The 7,619-nt window shown below is 52.0% G+C and overlaps 1 protein-coding gene across 1 annotated transcript in view; it reads left to right on the forward strand.

Annotated features, from left to right (window-relative positions):
* The window catches only part of Ralgds (ral guanine nucleotide dissociation stimulator), a 43,900-nt gene that overhangs the window by 15,311 nt on the left and 20,970 nt on the right, over positions 1–7,619 (forward strand). The window lies entirely within an intron of this gene.

Raw genomic sequence — 7,619 nt, forward strand, 5'->3', positions numbered from 1 at the left:
CTCTGTGAGTAAGGCCAGCCTGGTCTACATAGTGAGTTCCAGGCCAGCTGAGGCTACAGGGAAACCCTGTCTCAAAAGACTAAAAAGACAAAAAAAAAAATAAAATAAAATACACAGGCTGGAGAGATGGCTCAGCAGTTAAGAACATTGGCTGCTCTTACAGAGGACTGAGTTCGGTTCCCAGCACTGGCATGGTGGCTAACAACTGACCACAACTCCAGTGTCCTCTTCTGGATCAGGAGTTCAAGGTCATCTGCGGCTACATAGTGAGTTGGAGGCCAGCCTGGGCTACATGACACCACCTTAAAAAACAAGATAAAGTCCTGTGCCAAGAACCAGGGATAGAGGCACTGAGAGTCTGGTAGTCAAGGAAGCCTTGTAGAATGACTAGTCAGGGTTCCCCTCCTGCCTCCCACTAGCCTGGCTTGGCTCATACCCACTGGGTTCGACTGCCCATCTATGGCTGCCTTGATCCTAGTGGGGTGTCTTCTGGGCCCCAAAGGCAGATCAGTGGAGATGAGGTCTTAAGGGGTTGGAGGAGAGGGCTGGGCTTGTCCAAGAAGAGCAGGTTTGGGTTGGAGCTACTGGGCCAGCTCAGGACAGAACCACTTGTTGGGTGCCCCGTGGCCTGGTACAAGCGGGAATTCCTGGCCCTGCCCGTCACAGTGGCAGGTATGACAGCCATGCAGGTGACAGCAGGCCTAAGCACTCCAGGTCTTGACTCCACTGGGGCAGACGGGTGACAGGCACACTGGCCAAGGGCCTGCCAAAGCGCCCACCCCCCTACTGGGTTCCTACCCTACTATGGCCCGGGAGGCAGGCCAGGCCCATGCCAGGCCCACCGGGTCCAGGGAGAAAAAGGGCTCGGTGTTCTTGGCCTGTGTTTCAGTGGTAACTGCCAGGCGGTGGGCTGTTGCCCACCGCACCCCTCTCCGCACCCCAGCACCTTGGCCGGCACCCCTTCTGGCACCAGCCACTGAGGTGAGTGTTTGGTAGGAGAAGTTGTCCAGATCACAGCCAGGGCCTGGCCCAGGCTATGGGAGTTGGTTTCCTGGGGCTCCCTCTCCTTCCTTGTCAGAACTGGTTGAAGGAGTTTGGTCAGAAGTGTCAAAAGTCTCCATCTCCTGGCTGCAGTATTATGAGTTCGGAGGCCGGGGTGCTCTGCCTGTGGTGCCTATGTGTGAGCTCTGGCTGGCTTGACACCTGTCCCTGACTCTAGCAAGCAAGCAGCATGGCTGTGAGCTGTCACAGCAATGTGGATTGTCTGGTGTTTCTTGGATGACAGGGGCTTTTGTCTTCCCTCCTGAGGCCCTCCTGAGGCTCTGAGACCTGGCTGGTATGTTACTGTCGTTGTTAGTGTCTTCATTTTTCCAGGAGAGAAAACTGAGTCTCAGGGACATGCACCTGAGGCTCAGAAGACATAGACCAGGAAGTAGAACTCCAACCTGGGTTCAAACCCACTGCTCAGGATGCTGTCCACCCAGCACTTTGCTGAGTGTGTGAGAAGAGGGCAGGGCCGGCAGCCCCCTCACCACCCTCGATGGGTCTGGTGCCTGGGCCTCTCTGAGGTGTGATGGGCACTTTTCAGGCTGTGTGGTATGGAACAGGTGCCGATTTCCCAGGCTTCGGACCAGTGTAGGCTTGAGACCTTGGGATACATGGGGCTCTTGGTGTCCAGTGGCCCTGTGCAGCCCACATGGGCCGTAGGAGGGCCTGACTGCTCATCCTTCTGTTTTCCCTCCCTCACTCTTCCTCTTTTCTGCCTTCTGTCTCCATTTCACAGCTGTTTGTGTCCACACCATCTCTCTGTCACTCCTCTGCCTCCCTGTCCCTCAAGTGGTACATGTTGTATTGATGGGCCCTGGAGCTGTCAGTGGCCCCTTGGGGGTGGGCGAGGAGCAAGCGCTTTAGGACTGAAGGCCAGACATCAGAGTGGCCCCAGTTCCTGCTCTGTGAATTGCATTTCTCACAGTACCAAGCAGGCTGCCCTTTACCACCTCTCAGGGCTCCCAGCTTGGTGTTGGTGGGACAGAGAACCAGGGTCAAGGTCAAGGACAACCACCTCCAGACACACAGGCTCAGTGAGGCCACTCCAGAATCCTGTGTCCTAACCTGGCCATTTCCACCACCCTGGGTTTGCTGCGTCTTATTCCAGTTTTTTTGTTTTCTTAATTTTTAAGTGTGTGTGTCTGTGTGTACACTGAGTGCTATAGTGTACATGTGGAAGTCAAAGGACAACTTGGTGGAGTCAGTTCTCTCCTTCTACCTTGTGGGATCCAGAGATTGAACTCAGGTTGTCAGGCTTGATGATAAGTACCTTTACCCACTTTAATTTTTAAGTGTGTGTGTCTGTGTGTACACTGAGTGCTATGGTGTACATGTGGAAGTCAAAGGACAACTTGGTGGAGTCAGTTCTCTCCTCCTACCTTTCCAGAGATTGAACTCAGGTTGTCAGGCTTGATGATAAGTACCTTTACCCACTGAGCCATCTTGCTGGCCCTTTTTTTAAAAAAATAATTGATTACTTAATTTTAGGTTTATTATTATCGTGTCTGTGTGTGTGTGTGTGTATGTGTGTGTGATGGGGCAGTATGTTACGCCATGGCGCATGTGCAGAGGTCAGAGGACAGCTTTACGGATTCAGTTCTCTCCTTCCACCTTTCAGTAGGCTCCAGGAATTGAAGTCAGGCTTGCACGGCTGGGCGGCAAGCACGTTTACCCAGTGAACCATCTTCCAGGCCTTGTTCCAGTTTTCCCTGGGCAGTGGCAGTGACACCCTGTGAAGTCAGAGATTTGGGCTGACAATGATGTCACATCCCTCCACCCAGTGTGGCCTCCTGGAACTTCTGAGCTCTGAGTTCCACCTCCAACCTATCGTGAGGCCACCAGAGGCTGCTGGAGACAGGCAGAGGAGGCAGGCTGAGCTGGCCCTCCCACTGTGCTTGCTGCCCCCATTCTGGCCCAGGTGTGTCACCTCAAGCCAAGGTGCGTGTTCATGCTTCCACACAGGGCCACCCCAGAACCCCGGCAGGCCAGGAATGATGATGTCTGTGTCGGGAAATGACAGAAGAGCTGGGCCGGGTCACACCCTGGACTCTTAATGTAGAACCACAGACAGGTACTAGCCAGCAAGAGGCCAAGGTTTTCTGTTATGTTTTGAGGCAGGGTCTTGCTCTGTAGCCCAGGCTGGCCCTGAACTATCAATCCTCCAGCCTCAGCCTCCACAGTACTAGAATTACAGGTGTGGTGTCACCGTGCCCAGGCAAGAAACAAAAGATTTTTCTACCAGGGCCCAGCGTGCATCTGGGAACCTGGCTGCTGTCCTCCCTGGCCATGGCCAGCCCAGGTTTGAAGTGGTGGTGGCCCATGTCTGTGGTGGCCCCAGAGGCCAGCGCAAAGGCAGCGTAGGTCCAGGCTGGAACGTCTACTCCACAGAACCCATGACCCACCTATGACATACTCGCCAAAGCAGAGTGGATAGAGAGGGAAGCCCGCTAGGCGGAAGGGACAGCACACGAGACAGCTCAGAGAATGGAAGCTTAGGCTCTGGGACACAAGGCAGTTTTGGTAAGGGTCATAGTGGGAAGGGCTTTTTCCACAGTCAGAAACTTAAGGAAGTCGTGTGTTGGGGAATCAATGGTGGGGTCAGGGAAAAGAAAGGCCATGGCAGTTTGGCTCAGACACACCTTTCTCATAAGTCCAGGATGCCAGGACGGCACTAAAAGTCACACCACCAGTCAACTCCCACCTGGCCTCCAGTCACATATAGGAACACAGCCAACCTGGCTGGGTCACCCAGAGTTACAGGAGAAGCCTGAAATAAGGATTTTTATATGAAATCACCTGACCTTTTACTGTTGGCTCAAAAATTTAAAAACACTTTGCAGGCCAAGCAAAACACACATGTGAGCCACATTTGGCCTGCTTCTCATCTCCAGCTATCAGTTCAAAGCCTTTTAAAGTTTCTCTGCGAAGAACATCCTGACTATGGAAGGTCTACACAGCATTGTTCTTGAGGGTCTTGCCCCCGCCCCCACCCCAGCAGATGCACTGGGGCGGGGTGCTGGGAGCAGGATGAGGAAGGGGGAGGGATACTAATTTCCAGTAACAGAAACCCTCTCTTCTGGAGGGAAGGATGCTCTCTGATACCCCAAGTACTAGGGTTAGCATGAGCCTTGAGTATCAGACTTACCAAGGTCACTTGGGGTTCCCCTTAGCTTCCCAGGTGCCCACTGCCTCAGCCCAAAGCGGGAACCTCCATTCTCCTTTCTAAGGATATGTGTGAGTTTTAGGGATTGTGTGAGTAACATCTAGGCAAAGAGTGAGGGGTATGGGCAATGGCTCAAAGCAACACAGTGTCGTTATGTCCACCAGGACCTAGAGGCTGTGGTCCTCCCTCAGTGGCTGCCAGGAGCGGGAGCCTCAGGTGCCTTAGAGTGTGACTCTCCAGCCGAGCCTCCTTTTTTTCTTTTAGATTTTATTATGGAAAATCCCAAATAGACCCAAAAATAGAGAAAATGGCATAAAGACCCACAGTTCTAGAGAGATGACTCAGTGGTTAAGAGTGCTTATTGCTGTTGCAGAGGACCCAAGTTCAGTTCCCAGCACCCACATCAGGCAGCTCACAACCACCTGTAACTCCAGCTCCAGGAGAATCCCACACCTCTGGCCTCCAAGGGCACCTGTACCCACATGCACACACAGTTAAAAATAATAAAATTCAGCTGGGCTTGGTGGCACATGCCTTTAATCACAGGACTCAGGAGGCAGAGGCAGGCAGATCTCTGTGAGTTCAAGATCAGCCTGGTCTACATAGTGAGTTCTAGGACAGCTGGGGCTACAGGGAGACCCTGTCTCAAAAAGACCAAAAAAATAAAAATAAAATTTGGAGCCAGGTGTGGTGGTACATGCCTGTAGTCCTAGTACTTGGGAGGCAGAAGCAGGTAGATTTCTGTGAGTTCAAGGCTGGCCTGGTCTACATAGTGAGTTCCATTCCAGGCCAGCTGGTGCTACAGGGAGACCCTGTTACAAAAGACTAAAATAATAATAATAATAATAATAATAATAATTCTTCAGGTTGGAGAGATGACTCAGTGGTTAAGAGCATTGGTTGCTCTTGCAGAGGACCCAGGTTTGATTCCCCACACCCACATGGTGGCTAACAACCACTTAATAACTCCAGTTCCAGGGGAATCTGACACCCTCTTCTGACCTCCTTGGGCATTGCACAATATGGGTGCACTAACATACATGCAGGTAATACACTAATATACATAAAGTAAAAAATAAAAAACTATTTTAAAAATAATAAATTTCTGGGCCAGGTGTGGTGGTGCACGCCTTTAATCCCAGCACTCGGGAGGCAGAGGCAGGTGGATCTCAATGAGTTCAAGGCCAGCCTGGTCTACATAACAGGGAGACCCTGTCTCAAAAAGACCAATAATAATAATAATAATAATAATAATAATAATTTCTGAAAACAAAACCCACAGCTTTAACAACTACCAGCAAAGAGCCTTACAGCATGCTTTGCCAGCCTCACTGCCCAGTGGACATTTACGCAAATCCCAGGTACCTCCGATCAGCCTTGTAACTCTAACAGTACAGTTGTGGCACCCAGGAAAGGCTGTCTAAAGCCATTGGATACCCAGTAAGTAGTCTTCAAATACAGTGATCCCACTCAGAGGCCTTTTCACTTTCCGTGGTTTCAGCTACCTGAGAGAAACCCTGGTCTGAAAATGTTAAATGGAAAAATCTTAGAAATAAAAATTGAGTAATCATTTGCTGTTCTGAGTAGTGTGATAAAGTCCAGCCTTTCCTGTCCACTCACTGGGACATGAAATTGCCTTTTGTCCAGTGTATCCACACTGTCTATATGCCTGCCTATTAGCCACCTGGGCCATTGGACCAACCATCTCCACTCACTGGGACATGAAATTGCCTTTTGTCCAGTGTATGCACACTGTCTATATGCCTGCCTATTAGCCACCTGGGCCATTGGACCAACCACTGTGGTGCTGACTATACAGTTCAGTGTTGCCCTCATTGTCCCCTAGACATCTTAGAATGCCTCACCCTCAGGTAAGGGGGACACCTGTAATCTCAGTTGTCTCTTATTTAATCACTTTGTTCAGATCACAATCCAAAATCCACACATTACCCTTGGTTGGCATCTTTTTTAATATATAGTTTTAATGTATAGTTTCTTCTTCACCCCCCCGCAGGTATACTTGTTGGAAAAACAAAAACAAAAACCTGTTCTGAGCGCTTTTTGGGAATGGGCCTGCCCTTGGCAAAGGATCTACCCTGTAGCTTGGGGCAAAGTCATGTGGGAAAGCTTGTGAGGCCTCAGGGGAGGGTATGCTAAGGATGTAAAGGGTGTGAGACCTGCTGAGCCAACTGGGCTGTCTGCCAGCATCCCTCCCTCCACAAAGGAGGGGATGAAACTTGCCTGAGAACAAGGGGGTCACACTAAGAAAATGATGTAGCTGTGCTTCTAGGTAAGCCAGGGTATCTGTGTATCTGTCTATGTTCTGTATGTGTGACTATGTCTATGTGCTTATGTGTGTGCACAGTGAGATCCTTGAATAGCCTCTCCAGGAGGGGAGATGGCCAAACAAGATAGGAAAGGCAGAGGACTGGCTGGGTAGAGTCTAGCCACATGAGAGTCCAGCCTCTTTGGGACCTGTGAGGCTGGAGGGGAGCATTGGGACTCACTATAAAGTGGACAGGAACTGACCCTGGAGAAAGATAAGCCTCAGTAGGGACAGGCATCACAGCTGAGCAGGTGCTGGATTCCTGGCCCCTGATAGGTGAATGGGAGAAGCCAAGAGACCGGTCTAGGCCCCTGCCTTCCTCTGATATATCCACATACCTGGCCTTCCCTGGAGGCAGGGCAGGGCCAGGATTCTTGAGGACTCGCCAACCCAAGCCAAATTCACCCCCCCCCTTAAACCGGTATTTATTACAGGAGCTCATAAAAATATTTTGGGACAATTAGAAAACTCAGAGAAAATCTAAAAGTGTACAGCTTCTCAGGGCTCAGCCTCCCTCCCAGCCCCATGCCCACCCCACCCCCGAGGCTTGGCGTGGACACTAACCACCCCCCAGACACTGAGCCCCACACTCGCCTAGCAAGTGGCCAAGTGCTGTTCGTCAGCGACCTGTTGTCATCCTCCCCGCCACATTCTTCGAGGAAGTCATTTTCTTTGACCCATCCCTTCCATTTGAAGAAACTGAGGCCCCAGAGCTAGGGGAGGGGCCTAACTGGAACTCCAGGGAAGTGCGTCTGACTTCATTTACAGCAGCATAGACACTAACACGCGCACACACGCTGCATGAGCACAGACCCACAACATGCTGGTCCTCCTGGACTCCCGAGCTGGCGCTGGCGTGGACACGCCCCTCGGAGGACAGGTCCCTCCGCCTCCTAGGCCCCGCCCTCGGGGCCCTTCCTCCTGCGGGCCTCTAAGGCCACGCCCTCCGGGGCTCCGCCTCCTAGCGATCGTGGCTCCGCCCTGCACTTCCCTCCAGGCCCCGCCCACGAAGGCCCGGTTCTTCCGCCGGCCCCCGAAGCTCCGCTCTCCACCTCCCTCCAGGCCCCGCCCCCAGCGGTCTCG

The sequence above is a fragment of the Nannospalax galili genome, unplaced genomic scaffold, assembly GCF_000622305.1.
Source record: "Nannospalax galili isolate Female #2095 unplaced genomic scaffold, S.galili_v1.0 scaffold300, whole genome shotgun sequence".
Classification (NCBI taxonomy): Eukaryota; Metazoa; Chordata; class Mammalia; order Rodentia; family Spalacidae; genus Nannospalax; species Nannospalax galili.